General features: G+C 51.1%; 1 long non-coding RNA gene across 1 annotated transcript in view; it reads right to left on the bottom strand.

Moving 5' to 3' along the window:
• The window catches only part of LOC102490277 (uncharacterized), a 90,178-nt gene that overhangs the window by 67,820 nt on the left and 471 nt on the right, over positions 1-21,887 (bottom strand). The gene's annotated exons all lie outside the window — the stretch shown is intronic.

The raw sequence follows: 21,887 nt of genomic DNA, 5'->3' as shown, positions 1-21,887 counted from the left end.
TCGGGGGCGGGGGCGGGGGCGGAGCTGGCCTGGGAGGATAGAATGGGTGGCAGCCAAGCCAGACAGTCAACGAGACAGCTGACAGGTGCAGGAAAGGGGGGGCAGGAGAGAAAGGTGAGCCACTTGGGTTCAGAATACTAGGGGATGCACCCGCACTCCTCCAGGGGCTGAGTGGGAGAGAGGAAGGGTCAGAGACTGTGGGCAAAAGCCCTGTGCACGCTGGCCTCCACATCTCCCAATTAAAGGGGAACTGAGGAGGTACTAAGGGCCAGGCAACAAGCTCCCCAAACCAAACAGGACAAAGCAGCACATGGGGGCTCCAGCTTCCAGGCCTTACTCTGACCAGATAGGAATACAGTTCACCCGTGTCCTTCAGGGTCGCTCTGTCCCCAGCTCACACACATGTACCCCATACAAAAAGAAAGTCAAATATCAATCAAAATGGAGCTTCCTTCTAGTCCAGGCTGGAGTGGACATGTGCTGGGAAGAGGCAGAGAGGGTGGGGAACAGCCCTGGAGCTGCTCCAGAGGTCAGGGTTGGAGGTCTGGGCTGTTTCTCAGGGGACTCTGGGTGATCTACCTTAGTTCTGACCCCAGTTCTGATATCAAGCCGAAGAGTCAGACTCCTGCACTCCTAGAGCCTCCTCCACCTCCAGGCCCATGCAGGACACCCTACTAATCCTCTTTTCCTATTTCCATCTGCTCCTTGGAGTAATCATGGTTTGGATTGAAATTCGCCCAGAGTGTAACCCCCCATGCCCAATGCCCTCTCTACACCCTCAGACACACAAAGATGCATCTCCCCATTCTCAGAGAACCAGAGACCATTCTGAAAACTAAATGACACTCCACTTTTCCATGCCCTCATCTCTGACTCCTTTCAGCAATATTCTCAAAACTTCTCTGGTCCTAGTTACCTCAACCAGCTCAGGTCTTCCCTCTCTGCCCTTCAGCCACCAGCCCAAAGCCACCAGGGCCTCCTGGGAACCCAGTTGCGGAAAAGAAGAGGTTCCTGCCCTGTTGTGGGGCTAGGTTTAGAGTCCCTTACCCTCTGCACATTTCCTAAACTCCATGATCCCAAGAAATCCCATCTACAGCCCCTAGATCTCAAAGATACACAGATGGAAAATTTTTCTATGTCACCAACAACCACACAGAGCGTAGGTCCTACAGTTGGAGACCAGCCTTACACTCGTGTATCTCCCACCATCCACATCAATGCAGACCCCCCTCTGCTCCAAAAGTGATTTTATAAGCCTTAAGGAGCTAACCAGGAGAAGTTAGAGGCCTGTATCTGCCTCCCTCTGCCCTGAGCCAGATTCCCTATAATCCACAAGCAGAATCCTGACACCCAGAGCTTGCTAGCTGCAGTCCAAGGAATTTTCCAGTGCCTCCTGCAGCCATTTCTGCTCCAGTTTTCTTTTTTCTTTTCTTTACTCTTTTCTTTTCTTTCCTTTCCTTTTCTTTCTCTTCCTTCCTTCCTTCCTTCCTTCCTTCCTTCCTTCCTTCCTTCCTTCCTTCCTTTGTGTGTGAGAGATTTTTGCTATAGGACATGCCCATTCATTAGAGAGACAGAAGGTTAAAAAAAATCACTCTCCAGAGGGAGGATGGCCATGCTGCAATCCCGTCTCCTCCATTCTCCTCTCAGAATTTTGGGCACACACGCACATGTACCCAGTTTGAGTTTTAAGCCGCCAGGTCCAGGACTTTAACCACGGTGGGCCACGTAAGAGTCTGGCACCCTAACCACTACACCACCTGCTGGCCTCTGCTCCAGTTTTCTTACAAGGCTCTAGTCTCCCCCCTCCAGCCTTGCCAGTGCTGATGGTTTGAAGCTTTGCCATAAACACACACACACACACAAACACACACACACACACACACGACAGATAAAACACTGAGAAAAAAAAAAAAAAACACGAGACTGAAGGCTGGGACTAGAAACCGGTGACACCAGCTCACTGCTTCCCCCGCACCAGGCACGTGGCCAGAAAACCCAGGGCAATACATGCTGCAGACGCCACCAGACATTGGAACACTTGTTCGGTTCCCTACCCTTTGGAAGCTGGTCCCCCGTGCATCGCTTTGAGCCATTGCTGCTGCTAATTTTTCAGAGATAAACAAACCGGTTTGGATAAAACAAGAACCAACCTGAATTCTTCACCCAAAACTCAAAATGAAACTCTCCTATCACCCCCTTCCCTCCCTTCCTCCACCTATACTGTTATCCAGTACACTAACATTCAGATGACTTCATTTTTTTTTTAATTCAGTACTCTCACTTTTTGGTTCATGGACATCATCACACCTGAACCATTCTACCCAACATGAAGGGATGTTGGCTTATTGAGAAAGTCCTGCTCCTGGTTTCTCAGGTGTGCCTGCCTGGGTCAAACAGAAGAATGGAGAAGGCGAAGTGCCTGGGAACGTCTGTGGGCTGGTTTCTGGCCCGGGTCTTTTTCCTCTGGTTCCTTTTAGGCTCAGAGTGTTTCCTCCATGCTCCTAACATTCTCTTCAATCTGTTGTCCCCTTCAACAGGATGGGTAGAGACGAGACAACTGGTCTACTTGCTTTTTCTAGGCTCAGAGAAAAGAGGCTGTTCAGCTTCCCTTAGAAGTTCACCTGGTTAATCAAGGCCTGATACCAGGACTGGAAGGAGGCCAAAGGACCAAAGGAAAGACATGGCTCTGGGGTCTGTGGCCAGGTGTGTCTCCTCACCAACTTGGTGTGTGGCATGCCAGTCTATACGTAGAGAGTCAATCATGCCTGACATGCCTTCACCCACTGCCCCATCCCACCCAATTAGGCCCCCAAGTCCCCTAGCCTCTCCATGAAGCGCTCTCTGATTTCTGCCCTGAGCTAGTCTGGAACCTCTGCCAGGGCTCCCGCCTACCAAGTCCCCATCAGTGGGGTCTGCTCGGTCCCTGTAGCTAATTTACACCCGTCAGGGTTTAAAATAGCAGAGGCATAAATGAAAAGTCCAATTTCTTCAAATTTGCATTGTAAAACCATCCTTCAACTTCCTTGAAATAAATTTTACTATTTTATTAGTGCAAACAAAATGGTAATAAAACACTAATACAGCGTCTTGTATCTAGGGGAAGAGCTAAAATTAACATAGAGCGAGCAGTGTTTGCTATTACATTCAATTACCTTTTTACTTGAGATTTACATTCTCATCCCCTTAATCTCCATAGTAGTGGCTTCAAAATCATTCCTCCCAGGCTCTGCCCTTCCGGAGCCCCCACAGCTGGAAACCAGGCCTCCTGCCCAGATGGCGTTCACCCTGGGCATGGAGCCTGCCCCTTTCTCCACAGCTGCCTCTTGTCATAGGGTACCACTTCTCTCCCCTGCTCATAATTTTCTCACGTCTCGGCCTCTCAGTACTCAGCAAGTTCAAACCCAAGGGCTCTGACCCAAGGCACACTCAGACACGCGGTTTTCAATAGCAGGTGCACGGGACACAGGCTGGGGACATTGCCCACAAGCCTGCAAAGGCTCTCCCTGGTACAAGACAGGGGCGGGGAGCTCCCAGGCACCCTGGGGAAACTGGCATCTCTGGTTTGACAGGTTGTGGGAGAGGGTTTGCTGCATGGCACAGCTGCAGTCTCTGGATTGAGGCAGGAAGTTCCAACCATCATGAAGTGGGAAGGGACAAAGGGACCTCTGAGTTCAGCCCTCACTCTGCCTAGTTGGCAAGCCTAGGTCCTGGGATGGGGCTGCTGGTCAGTGACAGAGGTGGGGCTAGAACCCGCTGGCCTGTCTCACCATCCAGTGTTCTTTTTTCAGCAGAAATAATCTTTAAAAGCTGAGGAGTCAGCCAAACCCAACCACACCCACAAACTCAGACCCCCAAGGATGTCCCCTTGTACAAGGAGGAAGGCAGAGTTCCAGTCTGGAACTGGCCAGCTGCACACTGAGCTGGTCAAGGGAGAGGGCCATGCTTCCAAGTGGCCCAAAGACTTGGTCCTGGTTCCAAATCTGCCACCAAGTCGCTGTGGGACGTTGACCAAGCGACCTCCCCTCTCCGGGCCTCACTTTTTTCACCTGTAAGACAGGACGAGATACCTGAGCTGTCTTCTCTGGAATGGCTGTGATGACTGACAGATCACAAAAGTGCATTAAAACTCACATGAACCTCAGAATCCTGCCTTGGAATCTGTTCCTGGGTGCTGGAACAAGATCCCTAGGGTTGGGATCCTTATCAGGGCCAAAGACATGGGTGTCCAAGTCTCAGGCCAGGCCACCTTGGACCTCTCTGACTTCACCTTTGGCCCACAAACCTCCTTCTCTTATTGGTCAAACCACTGCCAATGAAAAGACCCAGGTTAATTTGGAAGGAAGAATCTCCAATCAGCCCTGGGTCTAGGCCACCTCAGAGGTGTACGCAGAGAGCAGATTTGGGGCAGGGGCATAAGGAAGATGCGAGAAAACAGATGTAAGCCTGCCCATAAAGTTTACTCTGCCTGGCAATTACAATGGCTTGGGGTGCGTGTGTGTGTGTGTGTGTGTGTGTGTGTGTGTGTGTGGTGGGGGAGATAAGACAAAAGAGACACACAAACATAACCACACAAATCTCATATACAAGCACACACAATCTTACACACAGTCACCTACACTTACACACACAATCACATACGATTTCACATACACAATCTCACACTCACCCATTCCCAACTCTCCTCTCTTAAGGTCTTTCTTCCTGAATCTTAGTCTTAAAAATGTCTTCCTGGGGGGCCAGCAGGTGGCACTGGACTTCCAATTGGTTAACAGTGGTTTGAGTCCCAGAAAATCATGCTGGGTGTGTATGCATGTGTGCCCAAAATCCTGAGAGGAGAATAGAAGAGAAGGGATTGCAGTGCGAGGACACACACCCCTCCCACCATTGTTCTCCCTTTCCTCTCTCTCTGTCTCTCTCTGGTTCTGGCAAGTGCATGTGCCCTATGACAAAAACCTAAAAAAAATTTAAAAAAAAAAAATGTGTCTCTGGGTCAGCCCATAAAGTGGTGGTTGGGGCGGCTGGATCCACATGGTTGACTGCGTGGTTGGATTATCAGAACCAGCAGCTGGAGAAATACGCCAGGCCCATACAAGTGGGTGCCCAATATCCTGAAAGGAGGGAGACCTGGAGGACAAAGGATTGTAGCATGGCCATTCCCTGCCGGGGTGCCTTCTCACTTTCCCTCTCTCTGTCTCTCTCCAGTGACAAGTGTATGTGCCCTCTGGTCACCAGGGAAAAAAAAGTATCTTCCAGTGGATACTGAGAAGGAAGTGCTGGCCAAGGCAAACTTGTTCTCACCCCTGATCCATATGGAATTGAAGTCCCACAGAGGGAGAGCTGCTTCTCGGACACCAGGAGGTAAGAATGGTCTCTAACTCCAACCGGAAGACAAAAAAGACAGCTAGCAACTGGGCAATAGCAGCAGAACCAACCAGGTGGCTCTCTCCCCCTCCCTGGCCACTGGCTCCAGCCCTTTCTTCCTGCACCCCTCCACTCCCACACCGTCAGAATCTGGCCCAGAACTCAGTTCATGTGCCACAAATAAAAGGCAAAAGCCACTGCAAGCTCTAGCACCATGCACAAAACGCAGTTTTATTTGGTTCAAACTGGTCCCCTGCCTTTTTTTTTTTTTCCTCATTTTTTCCTCCCCACTGGTGAAACAAAAGAAAGTTTGTTGTTGAGGTTCAAACGTTTCTTGGGCCTTGTCCGAGTTCTACCTTGTTTTTCTTTTCCTTTCTGTCTCCCCACACCCCCACCCCGCCTTCCCTACCTCCCCACCTTGAATAAATAAAGCACCCGAAGCTGGCACCGGCTGGGAAAGAAAATACAAACTATCTCATAATTTTATAATTTTTTTTAACATACTGGCCTAGGGTTTTGGGCAAAGGACAAAAGCTATTGTTGAACAGCACAACACGAAGGTCTGAGTCACCGATACGCCTCGGCTTCGCGAGATCTCATAGGTCTCTGCGGCTGGCAGAGCGGGTGAGCTCAGCACCCTGCGGGGGCCGTGGGGGCAGGCACCCTCTCGCCTGGCGCTGCCCCGCCCCCGCCCCCTTGCCAGGGCTCCCTGCTGGGCCGACACGTTGGCTTTGTTGGTTTTTAATCATAGGGGGGAATTTAAATAAAATGTTGTGAAATAAAAAACAAATCACCGTAGTCCCACCATCCTAACGCTATAATTTTCATTTGGGAGGATTACCTTTCAAGCTTTGTCCATGAGCATTTATATTTTCATATAGTTTCTATCGTGGCGTTCCCCACACTTGGCATTCAGTATTTTTTTTTCCTCTCATATAATAAACATTTTCCATGTTTCGAAATCATCTTCAGGGTGATTATTTGTATAGGTGACACAGTATTTATTCCGCCGTGTTATTCTTGGGCTGACGCTCAGAAGAGAGCGGGAGCCTTCTCCCCGGACTGAATCATTTATCCTGAAGATTCGAGTCAAGGTAGGGGCTTGCCTGAGCGATCCGGATCACCTTGGCCGTGGAGACCTGGAGGCTGCGCAGAGGCGCCACCAAAACCTTGCCTATCCAGAGCAGGCCACACACACCTCTGCCCCCGCGCCCAGGGGGACATGGGTTCCAGCAATGGCCCTCAGCCGCACACTGACCTTCACTCCCCACAAACTGCACTTCCTCTTTATAAAGCGCCCTGGCAGCAAAAGGCCTATGACAACACTCGGCTCTCCGTTTTATATCTGAATATCTCAAAGCACTTAGCAAAGACTTTCATTTTCTCATTACCCCAAGGAGAGAAGGTCATTCGGGAAAATGGTACAAATATTCCCATTTGTCAAAAGCCAGGAGGAAGTGCGTTAAAAGGAAAATTCTACCACTTCACTGAGCATAACCGGTCCACGACAAGAACCCGGGGCCCTGCTTTCCTCTTCCTTTACCCAATTTGCCTTCTCCAACACAAATTCAGGGACCTCATCTCTGAAGAGATGGCGCAAGGCCAAAGCCTGGCTTCCATTTTGCCGAGAATCGCTCCCAGGTGGCCCTAGCTCGGGAGACCCTCCTATCGCATATGGGGTCTCAACCCAAACCGTATTCTCTTATGATTGTAATTATGGAAAATACATATTATAGAAATATATAAACAGTCACCAAAGGGACAAAAACCACTAAAAGGAAACCATCTAAATACTAAACAAGGTTATAGCATGACAATTAAATGATGAGTGAATTTTTTTTTCTTTGACCTGTTTCCAAAATTATTTAAAATACAGTTCTATTTATCCAGTGAGTGAAGAGAAGCTTGCATTTCAGAGTCAGGTTCACCTGCGTTCAAATCCTGCCTCTCCTTTAAGGAGCTGGAGGAACCTAGGTAACTTACTTAACCTCTCTGAGTCTTGTTACCTGTGGGGGACAATGAGGATCACTATTTTTTCCCACAAAAAAGTGACAGTGCAGCAGCTGATACTCAGTCAGCACTCAGTAAATATCTGTTGCCTTCCTCTTTTAATAAAATGAAAATGGAAAATCAAATCAGCTTGCTCGTTGCCCCTTGGGGACAAAGCAAGACCCTCCCTGCACCCCCACATCCTTTACCTGTCTCTCCCCTTCCCCACAGCAAGTCCCCAGCACACCGTCCTAGGATGCTGGTCATGGCTTTCCTGTGACTTACCTGGGAAGCAAGGAGGGGGCTCTGGGAGGAGAGCACTATCCCGCCCTCTGACCTGTTCCTCCCGGACAGGCCCAGGCCAGCCCCTCTGGGCAGCGTGTAGGCCTCATGCAGCGACTCGGAGGACACACTGGGTGATCCCTGGGTCTGTGCCTTCCTGGCAGCCGTCCTCCAGGAACAGGTGCCAGGCTGCAAAGGCCACCTGCTCCTGGGGGAGGGCAAGGGCCACACTCCCATCTGCTGAGGAGAGGCCAAGGAGAACCAAGATGGCAGCCAACTCCCTGGGCCAGGCAAGCTGGGGAACCATGAGCCCAGTGCCGAGCATGGCGAGGCTTTTCCCTGCTCCCTCCAGGGCTCTGTACTGGCCAGACACATTTCCCTTGCTGGTTTGGCTTTAGCAGATTTTTGGCAGTCACAGCCCCTCAGCCATGGGGGGGCAGGGCTGCCCTGAAGCCTAAACACAGGGACAGGCCTGAGCCCTCCACCTTCCTGCCTTTGTGATGACAGGTGGGAGGACGAGGTTGTAATAGCGACAGAAGCAACAATAGCTACCTCGCTACCATGTGCCGGGCCGTGTGCCAAGTGCCTTACCAGCATCATTTCATTCAATCCTCAGGGCAACCCCATGCAACAGGCACTATCATTTATCCTCTTTTACAAATGAGGAAACCAAGGCTCAGAAGAGTGAGTGATACACCTAAAGGCAGAGCCCTAATAAGGGGCTAGGATTTGAACCTGCGTACTTACTCACTCTTCTCCCAACACAGCTCCTAAAGGAAAGGACTCCACCAGGTCTTTTCCAGAAAGAGCCCCCTGAGAGGCAGCCCTAGCCCCCAGGGATACATATACCCTCAAGGACCAGGCTGTAACTTTGCTAAAAGGGGTGCTTCTCCTTGTCCCCTGGTTCCCAGGAATAGAAGAGACTTCCCACCCGCGCCAACAGAGGACGGTCAGGTAAAAGGATGCAATTTTTACAAACACGGGGTACACGTGGAGGAGCAACTGCAAGCGGTAGTACTTCCCTCCCTGGGACTCTTGAGAATGTTTAGGTAAGGAGTCTAGGGACCCGGAACGACTGGGCCAGGCCTGGTACAATATCTGTTGACTGATAAAATTACAATTCTTTTTACTGGTATGAACATGGTGGAGAGGAACAGTATGGGAGACAGGGGTGACCCTTGGTAAGCACATGCCCTCCAAATTGCAAGCTTTTTTTTTTTTTTTTTTTTTGTAAACCAAGGGTGATATCAGCTCAAAACAGTGTACCTTTTATTTTTAAATTAAAATACATCTCTAATGGCAGGCTGGACATGAGGAGGGCACCAGACAAGGCCCCCCACAGAATGGGCCACCAGCTCCCCAGCTGCCAGGGAGGAGCTCCTGGGACCCAGTGGCAGGTCCCATCAAAGCTGGTGCAGCCCAGCAGGGTGGGGGACCAGTGGGTCACCCGGGACAGACAGTCTCCAATCGTGCTGAGCACAGCACATCGCTCCATTCAGGAACCCAGAGTGAAATGTACAGCTGGGTCTAGAGTTGATTCAGCCCTTAACTCGTTCGGGATCGCTGGCGGAGCCACCGAGGCGGCAAGGGGACGGAGGGGTGGCAACTTGGGGGAGGGAATTAGACCGTCCCTGGGAGGGGGCTGGTTGGAGCAGAACCCCTGCTGCTAATATTGAAATGTACAAATAGAAATCATAATTCTTTTCAAAATCCCTCTGAAAAACCAAACAAGCATTGAGAGTTTATGGAGGCATGAGTGAGTATGTGTTAGGTGGGGGGTAGAGGGTGGGGGGAGAGCTTGTTTTCTACCCACTGCCAAATTCTCATTTACTGTCAGCTTCAATCCATTCGGAACTCACTGACTCCATTGCCTTTTCACGGGGAAAGGAGCCTGCACAATGCCGGGGACTTTTCAGCTCCACATTAGCACACAGGGCACTGGGCAATGTCCGGGAATAAACACACACGTCCCTCCCAGAGGCCACCGACCCCAACCAGCCCTGCCAGGGCTACATCTGCTGCCCCCATTTTAATACTTTGTTTTTTGTTTTTGTTTTTGTTTTTGTTTTTTAATGAGGCTTGGTCAGTGGAGGAGAGAGTGAGTATGTGTGTGTGTGTGTGTACATGGGCACACTTATATGTGTGTTGCGAGAGACAGGAGCTTTAATTCACAACTGAAGGGCCTGCAAAAGTTGATTCTAAGGCAGTTTCAGGTCTTCCATTTGCCCAGAGAGAGGAGAGATGGAAGAAGGCATAATAGGTTTCCAGAAGAAAGGGATTGGAGGAGGCTCATTTAAACTAAATCTGGAAAGGGTCAGACATGGAAAAGTCAGCCTTGGGTGGGGGATTGTTCCTAAGAACTTGACAGTCACAAAAGCTCTTCAGGAATCATTATGAAAATAATATCAACCTCTATAATAACTGCGATCACAGTGGTCCCCATTTTTTCGAGTAATCACCACTCTCCGGAGTGCTTACTGCAGCGCCTCCGTGAATGATCACAAGAACCCAAGGAGGCGCTGTGTACTATCAGTTGGATCCCACAGAACCAGGCAGTTAAGACCCTTGCCCAAGATCACAAAGCTCCTCAGTGGGAGAAGAGGGGTTTGAGTCTTGTTCTGCCTGACTGTAGGTCGGTCATAAGCCTCTTCTGGGAGACAGAAACCCACAGTGGAATTGAAAGGGATGATGGCGGGGACCATGGAGGCCATGGCTCCAGGTGTGATGCCCTCACTGGCATCTGGGCATGACGCTTCTGTCCAGCTTCTCACTGCATCTCCCTCACTGTCCCCTGGGGGCTGGTTGGATTTGCCCAACCTCTGAGCCAGGCAGCTCCCCAAGGGAAGCTACCCCACAGAACTCTGCAATGATGGGGACATCCTCTATCCAGGCTACCCCAGGCAGTAGCACGTGTCACGTGCAGCTATGGGGAGCTTGAAATGTGGTGAGTCCACTGAAGAGTCACATCTGTGATGTGGTTTACGCTGCCACGTGGGCTCGTGGCTACCATATTAAAAAGTACAGACCCCAAACCCTGTAGCTGTTCCCTTCCCTCTCAGCCCAAGAGCCATTTAGGAAATAAACTAAAAGCATCCAAAGACAGAGCATGGCCCACCAGCCAGGTCTCTAGCTCAGCCACCAGGCATCTCCACAGCCTGTCAAACTATGGTGTGCCTCCAGTTTGTCCCCTGCCTCCCTCCTTCCCTCCCTTCCTTCTTCCCTTCCCTTTCTCGGTTCCTCCCTCCTATTCCATCCTTCTTTCACTCCTTTCCTTCTCCTTTCTTCCTTTCCTATCTTTATCGCCCTATCATCCTTCTCCCTCCTCCCTTCTTCATTCCTTCCTTCTCATCCCTTCCTATCTTCCTTTTCTTCCATCCTCTCTCCTTCCCTCTCTCCCTCTCTTCCTATCTTTCTTTGAAAAGGCATCAGTTTAATTAGATAAATCCTCCAAGCACGTGGCCTGGAGTTCGTCATGGAAATTAACCTGCTCCCAGATCTCAGATAGTGAAACAAGACCCGGGGTGTTATGGCATAGCACAGTGAAATGGGAGAGGCCGATGGAGTTTCATACACCTCATCTTCCATAAGTGCCCCTCGCCCCTCCAGTGCCCCCCGCCTCACAGCCCCATGTCCTTCCCACCTTAGGTCACTGCTTCAGGCCACCTCTGCCTCTTCTCTGGGTCTTCCTTGGGCCTCTCCACCCAGGCCTGGAGAATGCCCTCACTTCCGCACCAGGGCAGGAGGGAACCCTCCTCTATCCACATCAGGGGCTAAAGGCACACTGGCCATCTCAGCCCTGCTCAGCCCCCTAGCTAAGCACTTCTCCAGAGTCAGCTTAGGTCACCCAGGGACCCAGCTGAGGCCTAGCCCAAGCTGGCCTATTAATTGTCTCATCCTGCAGCCCTACTGTGTGTGAAGTGCATTCCATGAAATAAAGCTCCAAGTTGAACCAGCAAATGCTAGCAACAATTACTGCCCTCTCATCTAATCCTCACAGCCACCCCATGAGGTAGAAATTCTGACCCCCATTTTACAGATGTGGAAACAAAGGATTAGAGGAATTAATCTGCCCAAGTGGGAGAAACACGATCCACATTTGGCTCAGCCTGGTTCCAAATTCCAGGTTCTTACCCTCTGCCAGCCCTACTGTCCCCTTCATAAAGGGGGACACATGTGCAGGACTCTGGAGGTTATGGGCACCCAGAAGTTAGTTCCTATGGGCAGAGTCCACCTACATCCTGGGCAGGTTCTCAGGATCTCCCCCTACCCTCACGTACCTCCAGTTCCCATCCCAGACAGCTCATCCCACCAAGCTCCGGGAACATCCACAATGGGAATAGAGACCAGCGGCCCCTGCCCCATTTGGAGAATGACTCCTATTATGAGCACAACCACCCCTCTGTTCTCCTGACCACCACCGAAATACCAGGAGGGCCCCAGGGCAGCCCAGAAAGGTAAAACACAAAACTTGGAGTTTCCAACCAGCATCACATTGCCCCACATCTAATGGGGGTCCCAGCCCCCAGGTATTTATGTAGACATATATATACCTCTCCCCATTCTTCCACATACAGCAATCCTTGGTGAGCAGCAAGCACCTCCCTACTTGCCCCACAGGGGTCTGTAACAGTCACAGGCACCAGATCTGTGATCAACACTTCACATTTTAGCGCGTCTGATTCTCACATCCACCCCACAAGGCAAGTACTATTATCGCCTCCATTTTACAGATGAGAAAAAATGAGGCACAGGCTAGTTAAGTTAGCATTGCAAGGTCACACGCTTTTGAGCCCCAGCTAACTGGCTCTAAAATGCATAATATACCACATGCATACGATCCTCTATGAACCTGTGGGCTCCAAGGGGTCAAAACAGCTAAGCATGCTTCATATCCTAAATAGGATCCCCTGTCTGAAAAGCAGCAGTCCCCCTTTCCCCCCCAAATCAGCCCCAAGCTCCCAATGACAGAAGAACCAACCCACAACCTGATACAAAAATGCAGCCCCAGCACATACACAATGTCCAGGCCCAAGACTTTCTAGAATGGAATTCACAGGGATCCCCTTTGAGACTGGTACCATATTATATAAAATCAGTTCATCTGACAATGGGGACATCCTGCACTTGACAATGTGACCATGATAAATCCTTCATTACATTTAGTTACTTTCAGAGCACTTTCACAGCTATGAGTCCAGCTGACTGTCTCATATCCTAACTAAGGATATGAGGCTGGCAGGGTCAGGCATCTGACAAGACAGAAACTGAGGTCCAGGTAGGTTGAATGACTTGCCCAAAGCCACACAATGACTTATTGCAGAGCTAGAACCCAAACGGGGTCTCCTGATGCCCATCTTACCCTCCTGGGCCTCATAAGACCCTAAGGAGGCACAGAGATGTGTCCTTGGACTATCAGGGAGGGGGTGGTTAGACCTCAGCAGAGCACTGGGCCACCCATATCTTACGCTTTCCCCTCTTCCCTGGCCAGAGACGCAGGGTCTGACCCCCAAGGAACACATTTCTCTGAAATTCCCATAGGAGCCACTGGGACAGAGTGGGCCCGGAAATAGCCCTCACATAGCAAGCTGCACAGCTGAGCTCCCTGGGGGCAAGGGGGGCGGGCAGAGCTGGAGACGCTGGCACAGCCCCTATGGGTACTCTGCCAGCAATTAGTGCTGGGGAAGGGTGCCAGCCTGGCAGAGATCATCCCCCCACCCCTTCTTCTCATTTACACACGTGCGCGCGCACATACACACATGTACACACACGCTCACCCGCCCAGAGACCAGTAGCAGAGAGGCAGCACGGCTTCCTTTCAGTAAATCCCGTCAGTGAGGCACACGCTGGGCACGCAATTTGGCCAATGCTGCTCTTAACAGATGATCAGAATCCATGTCCTGCTCTCCCTCTGGCTGTCACACCAGCTCAGTCACCAGCCTTCACCTGGAACTCCCACACACACCCCCTTGCAAGTTTTTTAGACTGACTATGGTAAGTCAAACCTGAATTGTGCTGTTCTCACCGCCCACCTCTCTCCCCAGAGAAAACCATCCATGATTTGAACTTGAGCTTGGCTAAGACCCTTCCTCAGACATCCTAGGAATCCCAGAGAAAGCCAGCCAGTAAGAGGGAGGTTGCCTTTGGCCTGCCGTGGACATCCATCTGATCGGATGTGATCCTCCCAGAGGGCAACCTGAGTGACGACCCCTGTCCCATCTGCAGGGGCTCCTGTGAGATAGTTTGACAGCCCCCTCCTCTCCTAGGACTGAGGCAGGCAGGTGGGAATGCTGGTGAAGACAAATTATGCCTCTCTCCCCCCTTACCGGCTCCCGGTCAATCCTAGACAATTGGAAAGAAAACCACCAGAGCAAGTGACCCTTGAGGGTCCTTCAGCTTATAAGATCTCTGTGAACCCCCTTGAAGTATAAGCAATGTTTATGCTTATGAGACTTTATTATTATTATTATTAAAAAGATCCTCAAAGGGGACACAAGAACTCAAAAGAAGGGAAGAAGCACAGTCCCAGGCTCAGTAGTGCCGCCCACTCGAGTGGCCAGGGATTAAATGGACAGAGGATACAGGCTGGATGGCAATCGTCCCTGCTACTAGTTTCTCTGAGTCGCTTCGTCCTGCCTCGGGAGCTGCCCCCACCCCCTGCCTCATCCTCAATTTGCTTGGAAGCTGGTCACTGGGAGGGCCAGTCTGGGAGCTGTGCCATGCCCCTGGGCTGGTGCCCACCACCCTCACTCTCCCTCCCATTCGCAAGGCTGCCCGCAGAGCCGGCAGAGGAAGCGCACAGCGGAGCCCACCAGCAGGGAGGAGTGGGGAAGCCAGCTGCTAGCCGATCCTGCCTCCTGCTCCGTTCTGCGAGCCGATCCTGCCTCCTGCCTCGGAGAACCACACGGATCCTCTAAGCCACCTAGTGTCCAGAGCTGAGCTCTGGCTGCTTCTCTGTCTCTCCCACTTCCCAGAGCAGCCACTGCAGGGGCGTCCCAGGGGGCAGTGAAGGGGCGTCTGGAGCAGGACAAGCCCTCTTCACCCACACTCCGTCTTCTCTAGGAACTTGAGGCCAGAGGGCAGGGGCTGAACAGACTGGAGATACCACGAAGCCCAGGAAGAAGCAAAGGCCCTGTGGCCCTTGCCAAGAGCCCCTCCCCAAGGCAGGGCCATTCCTATCACCCCTGCTCCTTGCCCTTAGCAAGTCACCCTATCTTGGAAATCCTCCGTGTTGACTCAAACAGTCCATTTTTCCTGGGACATCTCGGCCCCCCCACCCCACCCCTGCCCCAGCTTCCAGGCCTACTGCAGAGCCTCCTGAACTCTGGGCCTGCCACTCCCAGAGCCTCTGGGGCCTCCACCTCCCACCCCCCTCCTCTGCTCTCTCTTTTCTGTGTGTCCTCAAGACTCCTCTCACCTTGAGAAGTGTTAGGATTACCCAGCATTTACACTCAATGCTCTTCTTTATTCCTTAAGACTTATTAAGAATGATAATGAGTTCCGAAGGAGCTACACGTCCCTGTCTCTCTCTATCCTTCTCTCTCTCTCTCTCTCCCCCGACCCCCTCCTTTGCTCTCTTTCTCTACGTGTCTTTTCCACCAAAGACACACAGGACAAATCCAGACCAAAAGGGAAAAAAAAATTCCAACAATATGGAACAAGGGCGCTTAGAGATTTATATTCTATAAATCCATCTCTCTTCTTCCTTCTCCCCAGTTGTTCTCAGTGATTCCGATTAACACACACACACACACACACACACACACACACACTCCCCCTTCCCTTCACATAGTCCAGGCTACCCCTCACTCCTCTGGACTTTGAACAGGGGGAACAGGAGAAGGACCCAGCTTGCCTACAAAACCTCGTTAACGTACAGCTCTTAAACGGTTGATTAATTTTTGCAGAATTTACGACAGGCTTTAGCTTTTTTCCCCCAAGCTGTGGCCTCAGAACCAGAGCAAGTTAACTTGGTGAACTTGAGGGGGGCAGAGATAGGGGTGTTCGCCTTCCCCAGTGGCCTCCTGCCATTGGAACCACAGGCAGCCGGTGGAGGGGCTGGGGGGACAGAAAGGAGACACACAGATGCCACTGCCCAGGCAGGAGACAGATCCACGCGCCGAACAGCGTGGCACCCAGAGGGGAGATCACAGCGCAGCCAGAACCCCGGCTGCTTTTTGGCTATTGGGACTTTTTTCATTTTGAAATAAGGAAGTCAGCAGAAAGTGAGCAGAGAAGAAACGGGCTCTGGGAGCTGGTGAGGATGCTGAAGCTTGTACCCACCAAACCACACCACGCATCCCGGGCAGAGGGACTGGCCTTATCGGTCTGCCGGGCTGCCCTTCAGAGAAAGGGAAGAACAGATCCTAATGAAATTATGGTTTTTAAAATGTCTATAAATTAAATCTCTCTCCTTCTCTCTCTCTGAATCTGCCCCTGAGCTCCCTCCTCTACAAGGCTTGTTTGCCTCTCTTCGGTTCCCTCTGCTCATGTCTGTTTTCTGATATAGACATCAAGAGGTTACGGGCTCAATTACAACTCCGCTGGAGTCTCAGCCTCAGACTTGCTGGGCCTTCTCTTCTCCTCTTCAGAAACCAGAGCCCAAATAAATCTCTCTTCTTTATATTTTTATTTTCAATGCCAAAAGCCTAAAGATTCATCCCGTTGACTCACTGGCTTTTATTTAAACTTAGTTCAGATAGGGGAGAAATCTTCTTTTTCATCGTGTCTGAGTACAACATAAATGCCTTTTCCTCTTTATCTCGTTCTCCTTTTTAAAGGACACACACAAAACCTTGGCTATCCATGAAATTTTAAAAAGGGGGGAGGACATTCTAAATGTGCTTAATGTATGTGTATGGGGGGAGCGAGGAGCTGCTAGAGAATATTTGCAGGACGCGTGGTTCATTTCTAAAGTTAAGGGGTGACATCATAAGGCTTCTTATTAGCAGGTCCATTTGAAAAGGGCAGAACATAAAAGGTGATTTTTTTAAAAAGGAAAAAATTGCTTCTGCCTTCCCAACTGTCACTATATATGGAAGGGAAAAATTCTGTCTATATTATTTTACATCCTAAAAGGCACCCCTCCCACCAAAAAAAAAAAAAAAAAAGTTAAAAATCCAAGTCCCTGTCAATCATCACAGTTGTTGAATACAGAGAAGCAGAAAACCAGCTTCAAGTTGCAGGTCTAAGGGGAAAAACAAAAACCCTACTATAATTCTGAAAATATTAACAGAGGGGATTCCAAAAGCTACTTTTCCAGGAAAAAGCACTTGTGACAAAGGCCAGAGAAAGCCAAAGGTGAAGGTGAATCCAAAAGAAAAACTTTGCTTTTCAATTAACTAGACTGGGAAAAAGAAGGGAGGTGGGGAACATATTACTACCAACTCATTAATTCTTTCCTGTAAACAATTTAATTAAATCCTGCTAAATACGGGAGAAATACTCATTTTGGAGTGCTTCCCCCAACCTCAAAAGCAAATTCCTTCGGGTTCCTCCCCCCCATGCAAACACCTCCCTTGCCTCCATGCAAGTGCAATGTTCCAGGGGATTCCAGCCCAGGCGTGGACTGCTCAGGGCTTAGAGAATGACAGCCTCATCTGTCTGAAAGCTGACACTTCGGCTTTTAAAAGAAATGAGGGAAAATAAGCTGTTGACTTCTTGGTTAAAGTATTTTCTTGTTCTAACTCATGTTCTTATGTCACTGGGCTAAAAAAAAAAAGAGAGAGGGAGAGAGACAGAGAGGGAGAGGGAGAGAGAGAGAGGAGAGAGAGATGACTTTCCTTGAATGATCTGTTTAACCTAAGCCAGAGGAAAAAAAAGAAAGTCATTAATTACTTATGTGAGCTATTGCTTCAGAAAGACAATAAACCTGCCCGGTCGCCATGGATATGACATATTTGCTCTGAAAACAACACAATAATTAGCAAAGGGGAAAGATACAAGGAGAATATGCAAACTCCTGAGTTTAAAGCCACAGTGCTCTTTTCTGCTCGGAAGCCTCTGCTCTGTTTGCAATCCAAATCAAACACATTTTTTAAATATAGCGAAGAGGGAAATAATGGGAAATAATAATGGCTCCTCTCTCCTCTGAGGTGAGAAGCAACCACCACTCCATTCCCTCCAAAATAAAATAATATGAAAGAGAACCAAGACTGTAGAAGGGAAAGAAAAAAAAAAAAAGTCAAGTATTGCTTCTGTTTTATTTCCTATAGCAAGGGTGGAGTCTGAGTTGTGTGTGTGTGTGTGTTTAAAGTGTGCTCTTATTTAGCATTGGACCTTCTGGCCAGATATAAATTTATTTATGAAAGCCAAATGCCCTGTGTGTGGCTCATCCCTCCCCAAAGTAAATGGAAATGTGAAGGGTTGGGGGGTGCTCTAGTTGAAAAAGCAGAGCAGAGCAGTATACTCAGAAGGCACCACCTCTGTGGAGGGACATCCACTCCCCCTACCTCCAAGAAAATGGAACCTGGGCCTTACTTTAATATTAAAAATGCATTAAATGGTTTTACCTACAACTTAGTCCCGGAGGGTCATTAGGAAATGCAATCGCTTTGTATCATATCTGTCAGCGTGATAAATATCTGAGCCAGAGTAGGTTCACAATTTTTCAGAGAGTCAAAAATCCAAGATTATTTTTTTCGGCCTTACTTTCTTAATTCAATGCACACGCCACCACACAAGTCACAAGTCTTTTGAAAAAATACCTGAACAGAGAAGAAGAGCAGAACAGGAGGAAAACATTGATATCCTCTCACATGCTAGACTGATATTCTCCCCAAAAGCAGGAAAAATAGAACTTTAACATACTTGGGTGACTATTAAAAAAAAAATTAAAGCACTCTATTAAGTTTGAGTAAAAACTCCTTTCCCCCTCTTCCCAGAGGCTAATTTTCCAAAAACAGATGGTCAGGATCTAAAAGAGAAGCAAATATACCTCAACCCCCCCAAGGCAGAGAAATCTAACTTTGAACTTTTTAAATTAAGGGAGGGGGGAGATAAACTATTAATAAGTATGAAAAAATCAGCTGAACTACAAGTTGTGTCTTTTTACTTAAAAAAAAAAATCTTTAAACACAAGGGGGCCAGATATAGAGGAGGTTCATATTTAACTGACTTTCCTATTTTTTTAAAACAATAGCTTTTTTTTTTTAGATTGGACTCTTTGATCTTGAAAGAATTTTGCTCTTATATGATGGGGGGGAAGAGGGTGGTGGTGAAATGATCTGTTTTAAATGATGATGCAACTTAGGGATCAAAGCCTTCGCTTTCTTCTAGCCATAATAAGCTGTACTTGCCACAAAGCGTGAGTCTCCCAGGCTCCTCTCCCTCGTAAGAAGGAAATAAAATGCGCCGGGACTCAGAACAAGACACGAAGTCTAGGCAGGGTGCAAAGGCTAAAAAACAAACAAACAAACAAAAGGCAAGGGGGAAGAAAGGAGGGAGACACTGCCCCTTTAAACGTTTTAGTGCATATGGAGTTTGATTTCTGAAAGAGATCAGTTTAACATCTCCATAGAAACCAGCAACAGATTATCATCAACAGAATAAATAACTAGTCTAATAAATTAAACAGGAGGCATAAGATCGCTGGAAACCTGATTACTGAAGTTCAACAATATTCCCCATAAACTCTCGTTAACCGCCTCTAAGGTGGCTAACAAGACGGGGTGGGGTGGGGGAGCAATCTTGCCAGTTCGCGGGATTCCAGGGTGAGACACAGGGACTGCTGCCGGGAAGGCAGGAGTCCACTACCATGCCCTGGAGAAGGTCCGAGAGTTCCAGTGAGGGGCAAACTATAAAAGCCCAAGTTTCGGACGTAGGAAAGCGGCCGGGGGTCCAGAGAAGCAACGCGAGTTGCGCGAGATTGGTGCAGGACGCGACGACGGCCCGGGACGCACGCACAGTCTCATCGCCACCAGGGCGCAAACCCGGCGCTTTGCGCTCCGGCGCCGAACGGCCCAGCGCCCCCTCCGGGCACGTGGAGCGCAGCCCGGGCGCAGCCCCGGGGGACCAACTACCCCCCTCTCCACGCCCGGCGCAGCTGCTCCTGCTCAGCCCGGACAGCTCCCTTTAGGACCGCCCGCAATCTATTTTCCAGTCCCCTCGCGCGCTCTCACTGAGAGCTTGTACCAGCTTAGAAATGTCCTAAATTTACCAACTTTGCCCAGCGACTACTCCGGCCTTTCTGCCCTCGCTGCCCCCCACCTCTATAATTGTACAGGGTGTTGGCGGGGCAACCACACACCGTGAGGGCCGCACCCCCAGACTCTACTCCGACTAAGAGGCACACCCCACCCCGAGTCACCCAGTGATCCAGCCGGGTTTGAGGGAGCTCCAGGCTCGGAGCAAGGGTGTTATTGCTGCTTCCTGGGTGCGCAAATCACACACACACACACACACACACACACACACACACGCACCCGCACCCTCCCCAGCCTGCTTGGAAGGAGTTCCTCACCGCACCCAGGGCCTGCTTCCCGAGCTAAAGCTGGGTCGGGAGAAACTTGTGTGAAGGCAGAACCAGCCCCCAGCTTTCCTCTGCACTCTACTCCTCCCCCAACTCCGGACCCGGGTAGGGGCTGAGTTGGAAAAAGAATCTGCGCCCACCCCCTAAAGAAAAATCTATTATTATTATCTTAATCTACGCCCCCGAAGTGTCCCTCCCGCAGTGATTGACGGGGCATACACCTGTTCCCCTCGCGGAGGAGCTTCCAGCGCTGGGGACAGACATTCGCCCAAACGCTCCGCAGCGGCCCAGCAAGTGCCCGCCAGCCCGCGCCGGGCTAGCCCCAGCCGGCGGCTCCACCGCGCCCCTGCCCGCACCTAGCCACCCCGGCAGCCGCCCCCTCCCCTCCCCTCCCAGGCCCAGCTCCCCAGCCCGCCAGCTCCCGGCCGCGCTGGCTTCGAAAAGAGAGTGAAAGAACAGAAAGTAAAACTTCCTGGCGGCCGACGGCCATCAGCTGCACATTCTGCAAATGCCACCGAGTAAAAATAAACCGCCCGCCGCTCCGCCCGACCGGCTCACCCCGGGCGCACGACTCGGCCCCCTGCCCTAGGAGCAGGTCTGGCCAGACCTCTCATTCCCGCGCGCTCGCTGGAGTCCCGCTCCCCGATACTCGTCTGCCAACCACCACGCGCGCCTTTGCTATGAAGTCCGACCCCAAGTGATCCGATGGCCCAGCTCTCTCCCCTTTGGTGTCCACTGTGCCCCAACAAGCTACACTTTGCTCTGTCCTCCACCAGGTGCCTATTTCAGCCTTGCGCCCTTGGAGTCCAGGTTTCTCCCTCCGCACTTGCTGAGCTCCGAAGTTACCCTCAGCTCATCCTGAGACACAGCCCACCGACCCTCTCCAACCGCTGCACAGCTCCCCGAGAGCGCACCGCTCCAACCCACCCGCTGGCCCAGTGTCCCAACTCCCCCGGCGCAACTTCTCTCCCAGTGCACACAACTGCAGCGGCAACTCCCTCGAACTTTTCCCCGGCCCTAGCCAGGTTCCGGTCGACAGCCGAGCGAGCAGCTCTGAGCCGGCGCTCCGGCTCTCTGTGCCCTACGTTGCCAGCCCTGTGCCCGGGGAGGCTGGGGGTTGGGAGAGGGAATGAAGAGCGCCACTTGCCGCTTCTGGAGCAGCGCACTTCAGATAAACGTCCCAGGCACAAATGTAAAGGGGGGCGCCGCTCCCCCATTCAAAAACCTCTTGCCTTCCTTTTCCCACCCAGGGGCACCCTTTGACACCCTGTGCCTAAGCGAACACTGCCTACCTCTGCCCGCAGCACCTACGCGCCGGTATCCGGGCACAAGAGCCGGCTGGAGGGGCTCCCCACCCACCCCTTCCCCTGGGCAAAGTCTTGCAAAGTCACCCCAGGTGCCCCTCACCCCTGTCTCCTCCTCTGCCCTGGAGAACGCACGACCCCTCTGCAGCTTGGGGGGCGTAAAGGGAAGGAGGGATTATCCGGTATTGGCCAGCACCTGCCCCCCCACCAGCCCACAGCAGGGGAGGCGCCCCCACTCTATTTGCAAAGTCCAGCACTCATGCCTGGCACCTCCCCCTCCTCTTCCCTACCCTGCCGCCCCCTCAGTTAGAGTAAGTGACCCCCCAGGAGCAGCAGCCCTTCCCATCCCGGAGTCGCGCGCTGGGCATTCCCCTGGCCCTGGCCGGCAACGCGCCTCTTCCCGCCCGGGTGCCAGCCCTCCGTGCCCCCTGCCTCCCGCACGGCCGGAGTTGGGTGGCAGCCGCGGCTCCCCGGCTGGGCGGGGG

The sequence above is a fragment of the Tupaia chinensis genome, unplaced genomic scaffold (genome assembly GCF_000334495.1).
Source record: "Tupaia chinensis unplaced genomic scaffold, TupChi_1.0 Scaffold000146_1, whole genome shotgun sequence".
NCBI lineage: Eukaryota > Metazoa > Chordata > Mammalia > Scandentia > Tupaiidae > Tupaia > Tupaia belangeri.
This window is presented reverse-complemented; position numbering and strand designations above follow the sequence as displayed.